Source organism: Sminthopsis crassicaudata, chromosome 5, assembly GCF_048593235.1.
Source record: "Sminthopsis crassicaudata isolate SCR6 chromosome 5, ASM4859323v1, whole genome shotgun sequence".
Lineage (NCBI taxonomy): Eukaryota > Metazoa > Chordata > Mammalia > Dasyuromorphia > Dasyuridae > Sminthopsis > Sminthopsis crassicaudata.
Window position 1 is genome coordinate 274,384,264 of NC_133621.1, and position 15,273 is coordinate 274,399,536.

Sequence of the window (15,273 nt, forward strand, 5' to 3'; positions counted from 1 at the left end):
AGGGGCAATCACCATGGCAAAGGGCATCATTTTCCCAGATACCACCAATATCAACTGTTGATCAAGTGAATAAACCCAAGACTCCAGACCCAAGATCTACTTCCAGCCTAGATACCACAGACATTCTGAGAAGTGACTGAGATGCAATCCAGTAAATTATCACCATAAAAGTCTTTGTTATAATCAAATGGTTGGACATCAGAAACTGATATATTATCAAATGAAATAATAGCCCTTTGAGAGGGGCTCACATTTTCTAGTTTGATTCCCAGGGCTTAACACAGTACTTGGCACACAGTAACCACAATAATCCATATTAGCAGAAATCAATTCTTGAAACATCAGTTTAAGACCTAGTCTTTGTCTCTAATTGAATGAATCTCATTGGACTAGGGGATATGTCTTGGAAGCTGAGAATAAACAAATAGTTATTCATCACCTATCATATTCAAAAATTTGGTACTGAAGATACTACTAAGATAAAAAATCAGACAGTTTTCTTCAATAAGGGAAAAACAACAACAGGAATCCCATCTCTATCATTTAGTCTCTCGCTGAGCTTAAATTTCTTCATCTATAAATTGTAGAGTTTGTATTGGATAGTATCTAAGATCTAATTTAACTGTAAATACATGATTCTATGAAATAATCTCTGACCTTTAAAAAAAACTTACAATTGGTGGGGCTGGGGAGATGGGGAGATGACAATATGAATAAGCATTGTATTAATATGGATGAGTATTACTTATTATTATGGTAAATACTATGTCATACAGGAAGTATCTAAAAGGACAAGGAACACTTGTAAGCTTAGATTCTAACCTTCACTGTAGATCAGAAAATTAATGCTAGAATATCCACCCTTGTGAGAAATTGCCATGAAATTCTTATAAACAACTCAAATGACTATGACTAATTAAATACTTATTCTTGGGAGTTATTCCATATTTAAAGAATCACAGGACCTTAGGTCTGCAATGGGGAAAGACCTTGGAAATCATCTGGTCCAAACCTCTCTTCAAAAGGAAACTGAGGTTCTGGTAAAGCACATGTCCAGTGCTACACAGGCAACCACAAGGACTTTATCTTTTATCATTGGTTTGAGAGTTATCCTTTTCAGACTATTACTTGTGAGAACATTTTGAAAAACTAGATGTTTATTTCCTCCCAAACAAATAACAGTTACTGTTCCAGAGGACTTAAGCTATTAGCATGGCTGAGCTTTCTTCTCCTATCCCTAAATCTTCTAAAGCCATTAACCAAACTCTGCTCTCAAAAGCTCAGTCTTCATAACTCATTGCTCAAGTAGCAAGGTCATCTGCTTTCAGCTTCAATATAAAATGATAAGAAAGAGAGAGAGAAATGCCTATGTATCATAATACAGAGAATACTGTAGAAAAGCTGGAAAAGACCTCAGTCAAATCCAGCCCTTCATATTACAGATGAAAAACTGAGGCTCAAAGTCTTACAGGAATTAAGTAGCAGAGCCAGATTCAACCCAAGTTCTTTGATTCAAAATTTAGTGTTTGAATTCTATCTCCATAAATGTTGTAGGATGAGAAGGAAATGAAGAGAAGGGAGGACGAAAAGGGGGAGAAAAAGAAAGAATAATAGTAGTAGTAGTAGTAGTAGTAGTAGTAGTAGCAGCAGCAGCAGCAGCAGCAGAAGCAGCAGCAGCAATGGTAATAGTAATAATAGATTATAGTAATAAAAATAGTAGCAATAACAGCAATGGCAGAAGTAATAAGAAGAAATAGCAATAAGAGTAGTTATAATAGAAATAGTAATAGTAGTAGAAGAAAACAGTAGTTAGTAATAGTAATAGTAGTAATAGATTATAGTAATAGAAATAGTAGCAATAACAGCACATGGCAGAAGTAATAAGAAAGAAATAGCAATAAGAGTAGTTATAATAGAAATAATAATAGTAGTAGAAGAAACAGTAGTTAGTAATAGTAATAGTAGTAGTAGTAACAATAATAGCAACAATAGCAGCAGTAATAGTAACTAGTCTTGTAGTAATAGTTGTAGTAGTAGTAGTAGCAGCAGCAGCAAAAGCAGTAGTAATTGTAGTAATAGGGATAGTAGTACTATTAGTATTGATGATAACAGTAGTTATGGTAGTACTGAGTAATGCTAATAGCAGTAGTAATAATGTCCATAGTAGTAAAAATAGAAGTAATGAGAGTATTAGTCAAAGTAGTAATAGTAGCAGTAGTAGAGGTAGTAATACTAGTAGTAATAATTTCCATAGTAGTAATAGTAATGAGAGTATTAGTCAAAGTAGTGATAGTTGTAGTAGTAGTGACAGCAATAATGGTAACAGTGGTAATAGAAATAATAGTAGTAATAATCTTCATAGAAGTAGTAGTAATAATGATAGTAATAGTCAAAGTTAGTAGTAGCAGTAGTAGTGACAGTAATAATAGTAGCAGTAGTAACAGTAATATGATATGTACATGATAGTAGATAGTAATACAAATACTAATAGTAACAGTAATAGTAATAATAATGGTAACAACAATAGTGATCATAGTAGTAATAGTAGTAGTCATAGTAGTAATGTGATTGAACATTTATATAATGTTCTAAGTTTTGCAAACTTTATATAGAGTCATTTATTTTATACTTGACAGCTATCTTGTGTGTCACTAAAAGTAAGTCAGTTGTTGTAAAGCCAGTTGCAAATGAAAATAGGTTTAGATCTCACATTCATGGGCTCCACATCTGAAAGAGAACTTGAAGATCCCCATTTCACAAAGGAGGAAATGAGACACATCATAGTTGTCCAAGAATACATGTGTCATATAAAGCAAAGCCAAGATTTAAACCAATGTCCTCTGGCTTCCACCTCCAATGTTCTTTCCTACTAAACCATATACTTGATTTTTACCTCTTCCATTTCATACTATGAATCTAGATTACACAAATTCAATTCCTCAGATTTATTCTGTATATACCAATATTTGTCCGTGCTGTTTCTCTGATAGATTGTAAACTCCTTGAGGACATGAACTATTTTTAAAAATTTTTATCTTCCAAATACTAACATAGTACCTGACACATGATAAATATTTAATTGTTGATTTATTGATTGATAATAGTGATGATCAAAGCACAAGTTCTTATTAAAGTACTATCTTAACAATAGAAAACTAAACAGAACCACAATAATAAATTGATTTATTATTGCTTTGTGGAAAGTATTAGAAGTCATTAGTGGCTGGCAATGACACCCATACCATTCATGCTGTTACATCTGATGATCTAGCAATCATATGAGAGTTATTCCATCATTTTTTCCCTCTTTCAATAGTCTGATCCAACTAGTATGCTCAGAAGATAATTCATCTCTCTATGGTTTCAATTCCTGATCTATTCACTAGAGATATCTGTAGCCCACCAGATGCCCAGCTTCTAGAATACATTTTGTAAGCTTTTGTCTCTGTATTATGTATCTGGATGATCTTTCTCTTCCTTCTGTTTCTTCTAGAATAAACAGATCCACACAAGGGACAAAACAAAACAAATCTGTTACCATGTGGAAATATTGCCCTACCAGGCAACGTCACACCATCTCTTGAGGAGTTTACATTGGGTGTGAACATCTGGAAATCAGTGATGGGCATTCAGAACGAAGTGGCTAAGTGCCTACAGAATAATTCCCCACTCCCATGCACAGCTGTGTGGCTTCTTAAGTTTATATTTATACATAAAAATAGCATGTCTATAATGCTCCATCTTCCATTTGGAACCATAGATTATAATTCTCTTAATGAGACGATATGGTACAGGCTTGGATTGACCAGAAGAAGCATCACTCTACCGAAAGTAGAGTATCTGGGGTAGGCTTAGGGTTAAAGAGGGCTGTGTTAAAACTCCATCTCAGAGCTTGACAAATTACTTACCCATCTGACAGTCAGTTTTCCTCTCTGTAAAATGGGGACAGCAATGATAATTTCCTCAAAGTGCCAATATGAGATATTAAAGTACTCATATATATTATATACACATATATAATACTAGTAGCAATAATCTCCACAGTAGTAGAGTATTAATCCAAGTACTAATAGTAATTAGCTATTATTCTTAACACTGAGCTATGAGCAGGAGAGGAACTTGAAGATACTCCAATTTAGATCCACTTTACAGATGAGAGGAGCATATACTTTACAGCAGGTAGCAAGTTATATGACTGGGATTCAATCCCAGGTCCTTGAATTCTACATTGAATTAAAAGCATTCTCTTTTATTTTTTATTTTTATTTATTTGTTTTTTTTAAAGCATTCATTTTTGTAGTTCTTTCTCCACTATTACAGCTCTCAGCACATATATAGTAAATGCTCAATAAATTCATCTTTGCCTGTTTCCCTGCATCTTTGATTGTCCCCCATCTATTTCTGCTCAACATAGAACCCCTAATTCTAAAAATAATCATTCTCAAGAAGAAAGCTATTACTGATAAAACAACATGGTGAAAAAAAATTTAAGGCTCAGTTAAATTTGAAGAGGGCGGCCCCATAATGCCTTTTGACAGACATCCCCATCGTCTGCACAATGAGGACACCTAGTGGCCAAAGTCAGCATGTTCCTCACCCCCTCCACCCCTCATCCCTTCAGCCTAAGGACAATTTCACCTTTGGAATCACTGGCTGTGAATCCACAATGTAAAGATCTCTATCTCTGCATTGTGAGAAGCAGGCTTCCTTTAGTCTGTTTCAGAAGAATTTAGTTCTTAATAGAAAGACAAGCTGTAACCAGTATGTTCAGAGAAAAGTGAAGATTGAAGCTTCATAATTCAGAGATTTAAAATAAATTTTAAACTGATTTTTTCAGTTAACAATCATTTATTTCCTTTGTTCCATTTCCACTTCCCAGCCTCCCACATGAAAGAAAAAAGAAAGCCTTTGTTAAAAAAAAAAAAAAATGTAGAAAGTTAAGCAAAACAAATTCCTGATTTGGCCATAATTCCTGGTTTTAACGGGTTTTGTTTCTCATGAAAATGACCCGAAGCCTCTCCATGTGCACTGCAAAGCCTGTGATTAGCTGTTGAATTAGCTATTGTGAATAAATCAAGAATAAACTCATCAGCATCCTTAAAAAGTATACCTTCGAAAGCACACCTGACCCAGCAGATCTGAACCCAATACCCACATTCCACAGGGCCACTAAGGAATGTTGACAGCCTCTTGGCATGGACTCAGGCCTGTAAGGTCCAATGGTTTTTGACAATAAGGAAAGTTTATCTACCAGTTCATACAATCTAACAAGCATTTGTTAAGCAATTACCATGGGTGAGAAGCTGTGGAAGGTGCTGGGCACACAAAAGCAAGGTGATAGTCTGTTGGTAGGGAAGATGCAATAATCATATTAACTCATATTTATATAGCACTTCAAAACTTAACGTGTTATATTAGGAGCTCCATGAGGGCAGGGTTTTTTTAATATCCCTGTGGCTTAATATGCTCCCTGCCACATAGGGCTGATTGATTGATATATTTCACTTGATTCTCACAACCACCCTATTATTATTTATTATATCATCTATATTATATATCTAGTATCTGTATTACATATCTATCAAGACTATTACTATCCTCATTTAACAGATTGGGAATTTCAGATTAAATAATCCCTAATAAGCCCAGTTCTCTATCTATCAAGACGTCTACCTTCCTATAATAGATCCATCTATTGATATAATCACTCTTTATGATTTATCTAAAGACTACTGTACTTTGATATTTATTTCATTATTCTACCCTCAGAACTTCCCCATCTGTTCTATCCCTCTTACCCAGTGAGAGCATTATGCCATTTTAAACAAGGTTGGTCTTGTTTTTCTATGTGCTTTCAACTTCCTATTATTCCTATTTCAAGATCCTTTCAACTTCTATTAAGAACCAGCTTGAAAGACAATGTTTGGCACCTTGTGAGCACTTAATAAATGCTTTTTATTCATTTAGTCATTTATTCATTCCCTTGCTCTGTGCTAACCCTAAATGATGCTCATCTTCTCATAACATTTTACTCATTTCCTTCATTGCCTCCAAAGAAGCTCCATTCAAGGACCTGGGGAGCTTTCTCCTGTCTCTTGACACAACCTGAATAATCAATGGAATCCTTGAGCTTTTTGAATAGACCCCTCATATGATTGGCCCACCTTCTTTTCTAGCTATGCAAAATATTTATTACTTTTGTATAATATACTACCACAGCATAATTCTCTACTCTCTGTAGTAACTAGTATAAGATGAGTTCTGAGAAAAATTACACATTTGGCAAGAAGTCTACATGAAGGAAATTGGACTCTTCTCAGCAATGTGAAAAGTGCCATCCACACCCAGAGAGAAAACTAGGGAAAGTGAATGTGAATTGAGGCATAATATTTTCACCTTTGTGTGTTTGTTTACTTTTTGCTTTTTCCTTCTCGTGTTTTTTTTTCTTTTGGTCTGATTTTTCTTGCACAATATGACAAATATGGAAATATGCTTAAGAGAATATAAAAGCAGATTGCTTGCGGCCTTGGGGAGGGTAGAGGTATGGAAGAAGGGTGAAAAATTTGGACCCCAAAATCTTAAAAAAATGAATATTGGAAACTATTTTTACATGTATTGGGGAAAATAAAATACTATTGAGGAAACAAAAATTAATTTTTACTAATATATAAAACAAGTCAAAAGAGATTGGCAAAACCTAGACCCAACAGCTATAATTAAAAAAAAAACATTATGGGTCTGAATTAAGGAAATTCAAGTGGAAATAGAAAAAAAAAGATGAATGAATAAATATATACAATGAATTTTTTTAAAGCATTTATCAAGTATTTAATATGTGACAAACACTGCACTAAGTTCTGGAGAGACAGAGACAAAAATAAAACAGTGCCTGCTCTCAAAAAGCTCATATTTTAATAAGAGGAAGAATATATATATATATGAAGTCCAAATACGGGTTAGATGGAAAGAGCCCATTGTTCATCATGTGCACCAAATTGCAATGCACAAGACATTCCACTTGGGGGTCACATATCATAAGGGAATTTTAAAAATCTATTATTAAGGGGAAAATCACAGTTGGACAGCATTGGATAGTGAAAGAGCACTAGATTTGAGCCAGAGCAGATAGGTTCACATCCCATCTCTGTTACTAGCTGTGTAATCTTTAAGTCATCCAACTTCTGTGCACTGGAGTTTTCTTCTCTGTTGAATAAAGAGGTTGGATTAGGTGACCTTTGAGATCCTTTTCAGATATAAAACTATAATCCAATGAACTAGAGATGATCTAAACCAAAAAAGTCTGACCTAGATCTCTTGTTCCTCCTCCCAGAACACACAGCTCAGTAAATGTCAACTCTAGGATTCAGGCTGTTCTTCTATGGTCACTAGGTGATGCCATAGTACACAGCAAGAAAATCAGAGTTAGGAAGGCTCTTCTTCCTGAGTTCAAATCTCGCCTCAAACTCTAATTTAGCTGTAAGATTCCAGGGCAAGTCATTTGATCTTGTTTGCCTCAGTTTCCTCATCTATAAAAAATGAGCTAAAAAAAAAAAAAAAAGAAAATGCCAAGAAAATTGTGATCCTAGCCCCTTCACTCCTCTGAAATAGGGATACAGTTTTTTGTGGATTTATTTTGCTGAAGCAATTAAGGTTTAGTGACTTGCCCAGGATCACACAGTAAGTGTTGTGTCTGAGATTTGAACTCAGGTCCTCCTGATGTCAGGGCTGCTGTTCTATCCACTGCAATGCCATCTATCTAGCTGCCTCTAAACTAATTTTTAAGGAATAAATAAGATCAGCTTTGTGTATTTTACAATGCTTTGGAAATAACAGCTGATATTCTAATAGGTACTTAAACTTTATTGAATCCGATTTTTGAAAAGTAGACTAAAAGACACATTGAAGACACATTGATTCCGAGAATCATACATTTTGAGATGGAAGAGAATTTAAAGTCACTTAATACAATCCTTCCCCCTGTTTTGCAGGGGAGAAACCAAGAACCAGAAACTTTAAATGAGGTTACACAGATAGCAAGTGACAGGGGGTGAGATTTGAACCCAGGTTCTTCATCTCCAAAATCTGTATCTTTTCCATGATGCTACACTGATTCTCCAGGTTTTAACCTTTAACCTCAGGTCTTGTGATGCTGGAAAAAAAACCTTTTTTTTTCTCCTTTCCCTCTTCTCCTGGAATTATGAAAGTAGGATAAAGAATTTTTGAGAGAAGATAATAAGGTCATTTGTGAATGTATTGAGTTTGGAAAGATGGCTTGTTTCATCTCAAGGGCAGTTTTCCAAATGGAAGCAAAAGCATCTGCCAAAAAAATGTTTTCATCAGTCAAGAAAAAAGGTAAAGTTTTTGATGAAAATGGAATGTTGCTATAGTTCTGACCACCCATTGATGCCAGAGAGCCATCTGGTGACTACTTCCATAAGCTACCAAGGGGCTTATAGGAAACCAAAATATTTTGAATTTAACTTCAGCACAATTCCCATGTTGAAATACCAAAGAAAAGTTAAACTAGGGAACTTAATTAAACCTAGCTTGAAAGTTAGTGACAGCTAAAAGATACAGTAGAGAGAGCTTAGAGTTGGGAAAACCTAAGTTCAAATCCAACCTTAGTCACTTATTAGCTGTATTCGTCACTTAACTATTTTTGCCTCAGTTTTGTCATCTTAAAAAAAAGGGGAAAAAAAAGGAGCTGGTGAAGGAAATGGTCAAGAAAATGCCAAATAGAGTCACAAAGAATCCAACATGATTGAAGCAATTGAACAACAACAAATGTTATGCCAGAGAACCAAAGGATCAGTATGGATGGATGCTAAAATGAATGTTAGAGATAAATGATATATGAAATCCTTCAAAATATGACTCCATTCTAACTTTCTAAGTTTGTTTTATATCATTCCCTTTCATGCAACCAAACTGGACTATTTGCCTTATTCTTTATATGCAACATTCAATCTACCATCTCCATGTCTTTGCATTGTGTCTTTTTTTCCCGTCAATTAGCATTTTATTTTTCCAAATACACATATAGTTCCCAACATTCATTTTTGTAAGATCTGATATTTCATTTTTTTCTCCCTCCTTCCCTTCCCTTTCCCTTCCCCAAGACAGCAAGCAATCCAATATAGATCAAGCATGTACAATTCTTTTAAATGTATTTCCATATTTGTCATGTTGGATGAGAAAAATCAGACCAAAAAAGAATACATCATGAGGAAAAAAAAAGAAAACAAACAAACAAAAGATGAAATACTATTCTCTGATCTACATTCAGTTTCCAAAGTACTCTCTGCTCCAAATCATTCTTATAGATGAGAAAACTGAGGCAAGCAAGGTAAAGAGACTTGTTCAGGGTCACAGAGCTAGTGAGTGTCTGAGGTCAGACTACAATTCAAGAAGATGAGTCTCCCTGATTCTAGTCCCAGCAGCATTCAGTCTTTCATCATCTTTTTTTTTTTCTGAACATTACATCCTATTAATGGAATTTCAGTGTACCTTAGCTATTTTGAACTATCACATCTCACTGCTGATTCATACAGAGTTCACAATCAATTACTGAAGCACCCAGATAGTTTTTAAATCAACTACTGGCAGACCATGCCTCCCCATCAGCATGTTTTAGAACCATAAAGCTGAAAGGGTCCTCAGAATTCATCTAGTCCAAGACTAAGTAATTCCCTCAACAACATCCCTGCAAATGGTTGTCCACTGGACAATATCCACAAGCACTTTGGAATGGATTTAATTATTGAGTAATCCTTGATATCAAGCCCAAAATCTGGCTATCTGTAGTTTTCTGACTGCTGTTATTTCTTGGGCTAAGCAAAATAAACCTAATCCCTCTCCTATGAATAATAGACTTGTAAATACTTGAAGACAAGGGATATGTCACTCACCTCTATTTTCTCTTCTCCACCCTAAATATCTCCAGTTTTTTAAATTAGTCTCCATATGACATATCCTCAGCTACAGAGAGGGTATACAATGGATGGTGTAGAGCTCTCCTTCTATATCATAACTTTCCCCATCCTTGGTTTCCATATATCACAGGTTGACACAAAAATTAAATGGGAATTTGGCAGATGATACTTGAAGGTTAGCAGATGACAAAGTCTATGATCAAATATTTAACCCAAATTTTAAAATAAAGTACTGTAAACATCCTTTAAAAGGAAAAGAAAAAAAATCAGACTTCTTCTCTGGCTAAGGGAGAGCCAATAAAATTTGTGCAGATTTTCCATATCTCAAGGGTGCTATAATTTCTAAGCCCTGCAATGTAGAAGGGATAATTGTAGTTTGTGAATGTTTCATGAATTGAAATTAAGTATAAGTAGGCCAGTCAAAGGTGAGTGCTGGTTGACTCAATTTAACAAATATTTATTGATATAAGTACACACAAGGCAATGGAACAGTTGGAGTCAAATACAACCTCAGACATTCATTAACTATGTGACTCTGGGTAAGTCAATTAAATTCTGTAAAATGGGGATCCTTGCAGAGCTGTTTGGGGATCAAATGTGCTTTTTTTTTTTTGGAGTTGATTTTTAAAAAATCTAAGTAAGGATCCTGATTATCTCTGTTAAATTTCATAGTAATAGAGGCAGTGTGGGGTAATGGATAGAAAGCTGTTCTCACACATTCTGGACATATCAATTAACATCTGAGTGCCCCTTAAGAGTATAAGTTACAGAGCATGTACTCATCTACATGGATAGAAGAAATCCCTTTTAGGATATATCTATACTGATGCAATCATAAGTTTGGTTTTGAAAAATTATATTCAATGCAGTTCATTATCCTGTTTAGATTTTTCTAGACTGAGACCAGTTTGAAGGTAGATCACCAAGGTAAGCCTTCAAGTTTTGAGTGTTTCCCAGGTGCAAGCATCCATATTCATGGAATGATTCTGACATCTAGAGATAATGACTGATAAACATCCCAGAGAAAAATATCCCTGAAGATAAAAAAATTTCTAAATATTCATTTCTGATTTCCCAGGAGTCTTTGTCCAGCAGAAGAGAATTTCTCCAGAGGTAACAGGTACAAAGGAATATAGAGCCATATCATCCTCTCCCCCTCTTCCCCAAATTTCTCTCAGCTATCAATCAGAACCCTCTTTAGCTATTGACATGGGTTTTTAAACTGAACACCCTTAAGTAATGGTGTAGAAGTTATAGGTCACTCATACGTTAGTATGTATTCATTTAATCATATTCTTTTGAGAAAAGAAATTCATTAGGAGAGAATTTTGGAACTTGTGATATTGTAGGATATCAAGGGCAAAGTAGGTTAACTTTGATTAATAGCCAGGTAGTAAAACAGAGAGAGGTTATTAGACTTTTGGAAGTTGGGAGAGAGGGGTCACATTTTTCTTACTTCAGAAATTTGCCTTAAACTGAGTTCTTTTTCCTTCCTCCTAAAGATCAAATATAGCTAACATATTATTATTCTACCCAAAGGACTCCTAATTTATGGGTTGTGATAAAAGAACAAGCCTCCCCACTGCAAAAAGAGGCAGTCCAGATTCATTTGTGGTTCTATATGTCCTGGCTCCGGGGTCCATTGCAAGCAACTTTGGTCTTTAGTAAATGTCTTTATTTCTTCTAGCTTCAGTTTCTCCATCTGTAAAATAGAGAAAATGATATTTGCCTTGACAGCCCATAGAGCTATTTTGAAATTCAAATAAAAATCACTTTTGAAAAGTACCCTGTAAACCATAACATTGGTTAGAATGGATTTCAGATTTAGATCTGGAAGAATATTTTAGAAGATTATTTTTAAAGTCTAAATCATTATTAAAGGACATGTAAGTATATAAAATGTGAGCTAATATTAGAGCCATAGACTCAAGTAAAAACATTTTATTTTATTGATTGATTGATTGATTTTTAGTATTGAGTCAAATATTTGGTTATCGTGGAAGATAAAAAATGAATGAATTAGGCCATTCAAGACTCAGTTCTGAACCATTTAAAATAAACAATAACAACAGCTTATATGTGCAGACATCAAGGGCCATAATGACTGGGGAGAAATGGTGTCACCCAAGTGAGACTTTATTTCTATGGTCATGCCTCAGTGCCTGCCTTCAAAAGATCCACTGAGCCATATTGGGACAGCTTTTGAGAGCTCCCACCCTCGAAAGAGTACTTTGGAATGTTTATTTCTCTTAATAACCTCCCTTGATTAACAGCCTTATTTTTGTGTCAATAGCATGGTGGCCTAGGCTGGGATATTGCTTGATTTGAGAAGGATTGCCAGTGAAGGACTTCTTTTCACTTTTCACTGTAAAAATCATTGTCTTAGGATCCATTTGGGAAGACTGAAGACAATGAGGAAAATCTGGAAGTTCTATCTTTGTGAACTGTAATGCTTTATCACAGGGCTCTTAGGAGATTCAAGTAAAATTTGCAGTTAAATTTGATGTTTGGCAATCCCTTGCTGATTCCATATGCTGATGTAGTGATGATCTCTTATCCCTAATGGAATAATGCAAGAAAAGGGTTGTTTATGTAGTGATGATCTCTTATCCCTAATGGAATAATGCAAGAAAAGGGTTGTTTATTCTTGGATGAGCTAATCTCAAATGTTACAGAGGTCAAGAAGGCTGTTGCCTAAAAGCAAACCTCTGGATTTGAGTTATTAGGAGGTCACTGATGACCTCTTAGAGAGCAGACCGGGGTAACAGGAGCAGGACAGAAACCAGCTTGTAAGAGAATTGTATGGGAAAATTGCAGATCGACTAGATAGAATGGGGGGAAAGAGAGTTAATGTGATCTTAGGTTGTGTACAGAGACAAAGAATTTACCTTAGTAGTAAGAATTCAGGACAAAGCCACTCATTGTACCCTAACCCCATCCAGAGTAGTTAAGTGATTCCTTGAGATTCTTGCAACTTTTTTTTTTTTTTTTTGAGGCAATTGGGGTTAAGTGACTTGCCCAGGGTCACAAAGCTAAGGTGTGTTAAGTGTCTGAGGCCAGAGTTGAACTCAGGTCCTCTTAACTTCAGGGCGGGTGCTCTATCCACTGCACCACCTAGTTGCTCCCAACTCTTGGAATTTTTTATACATGACCCTGGCACTGGTTGTCTGAGACTTGAAAAGGAATTCATTCTTCCTTCCAAGTTTCTAGGAACTGCCTGTGAGGGAGGGGAGCAGGGAAGGCCAAAATCAAGTGGACTGATGTCATTTTTAAATTGAGAGCTACCCCTAAAGGTTCATTTTAAGGAGGTAGACATAGCATTATATCTGACTAAGGAAAGAGTATGTTGATAAATTCATAGGTACGTTGATAGGGAGAATTGTTCTTTTTCCTCCCCCCCCCCTTCCTCCTTTCTTTCTTTCTTTCTTTCTTTCTTTCTTTCTTTCTTTCTTTCTTTCTTTCTTTCTTTCTTTCTTTCTTTCTTTCTTTCTTTCTTTCTTTCTTTCTTTCTTTCTTTCTTTCTTTCTTTCTTCCTTCCTTCCTTCCTTCCTTCCTTCCTTCCTTCCCCCCTCTCTCTGTCAAGTATCATCAATAGAGAAAAGATGCAAAATAGATCTGAAGTCACTCGTGTGTCCATTTGATATCTTTTCCACTATTTTCACTCTAATTGTCTTTTTCTAGAATCTTTATGGCCTGTTTCCCATCTAACCCTGAAGATAGGAGACAAAACTATAACTTTTCCCCTGCATGTATTGTGCCAGATTTAAGCATCACTGTGGAGTGGTATCCCCTTTTAAGGGACAAATGACTTCTGAGCCAAAGAAGACTGATCCTATTAACAACAGAAACTTATTTTGCCAACTTGATAGTCACATGATCTATTATTACCCCCTTTGCTGATAAGAAAAACAAGAAAGATGAATGAAGAGAATGAGTTTAGCTTAGAGGTGTTCAGATAGTCAGAATAGATTTCCTCTTCCCAAATACCCTGACTTAGCCTCTAGAAATGAAAATAGAAAACTGGCTTAAGAACCCCACCTCCAGAGACTTGGGGCTTCAACAAACAAAAAAAACACACACACAGTCTATGAGGGTATTATTTCATATAGTTCAAACATCTGACTAGGGACTGCTTTCTATTCCACTTTAAAAAACTTTGTATTACATTGAATTAAAAATTGGCATGAGGAAGGAGAGAAAAATTCCTTGAGAAGAAGTATCTGGCAATTGGCAGTGTCAGTGACATGATAAAGATGTACAAACATCCTAGGGAGCCCAGGATTAAATAGACTAGCTTGTCTGAGGCTCAAGATTCATAAGCCTGCATGGAGGAGAGCTGGGCCTTGGGAATGTCCACTGCATTGACTTAGGCTCTATTCAGCAAGCAAATGATCTCCAAGATTTTTTATTACAAGCTCACTGTGTGCGGGGCATTGTATTCTTGTGGTTTAGTTGTTTGACATTTAGTCCACTACATTGTTCTGAATTTTTCTAGCTCTAATTTCTCCTAGCATCTTGGTTCTCATTGCCTAATTGTCAGTATCTTCCTTTCTCTCAGCTAAAGGTCTTCTGGATTTAGAACTTTGCCTGGGATGGCTCCAGACTCTAAATGGGTCAGAGATATTAAAAAAAAAAAAAACAAAAAAACAAAAAAACCTGGGTGGGGGACACCGGGGTCAGCTAATTCAACTCATTGGTTTTACAGATGAGAAATAGTAAAAATGACTTATCCAAGATCACATTAATCATAAATGGTAGCCAGAATTTGAAGCCAGATTAGACAATCTTTATACTTTGTACTCTAAAATGGTAACTGTTGTTATTGTTACATTGTTTTTATTTTTTATTTTTATTAGTTTAATGGGGAGACCATGTAAAAACCTTAAACTGAATTCAGACAATTATATAAAGAATAAACAGGAGATGATCAGCACACAGAAACCACTAACACTAAGGGGGATTACTTCCTTATAGAAAATGGAATTTTAACTGAGGTTTAAAGGAAGCCAGAGAAGGAAGTGGTTGGAATGAGGCGGGAGAGCAAATCCAAGGAATCAGGGCAGCCAAGAAAAATTCCCTGAATCAGAGCATCTTAGTGTGAAGAAAAACTTATTCTCAATTCTTATTATGACTTTGTTCATTTGAGCAAATTATTTAAAATCTTCAAATCAGGAAAGGACCATCAACTACCTCTTTTATTTCCCTGGAGCTCTGAAAGATGTGCCTTATCAGCACTATCTTTCACAAGTGTGACTTCTATGTGCCTGTCACTTCATCTTAGACTACTCACAAGATGGATAAGACCATTGGCTAGCCATGGAAGGAAAAGAACTGGTCAAAT

General features: G+C 35.5%; 1 long non-coding RNA gene across 1 annotated transcript in view; it reads right to left on the reverse strand.

Annotated features, from left to right (window-relative positions):
* Positions 1–10,268: 10,268 nt before the first annotated feature.
* The window catches only part of LOC141544683 (uncharacterized), a 285,498-nt gene continuing 280,493 nt past the window's right edge, over positions 10,269–15,273 (reverse strand). The window contains exon 6 of the long non-coding RNA XR_012482757.1: positions 10,269–11,634. This is a non-coding gene — a long non-coding RNA (uncharacterized LOC141544683). The remainder of the gene's footprint in view (positions 11,635–15,273) is intronic.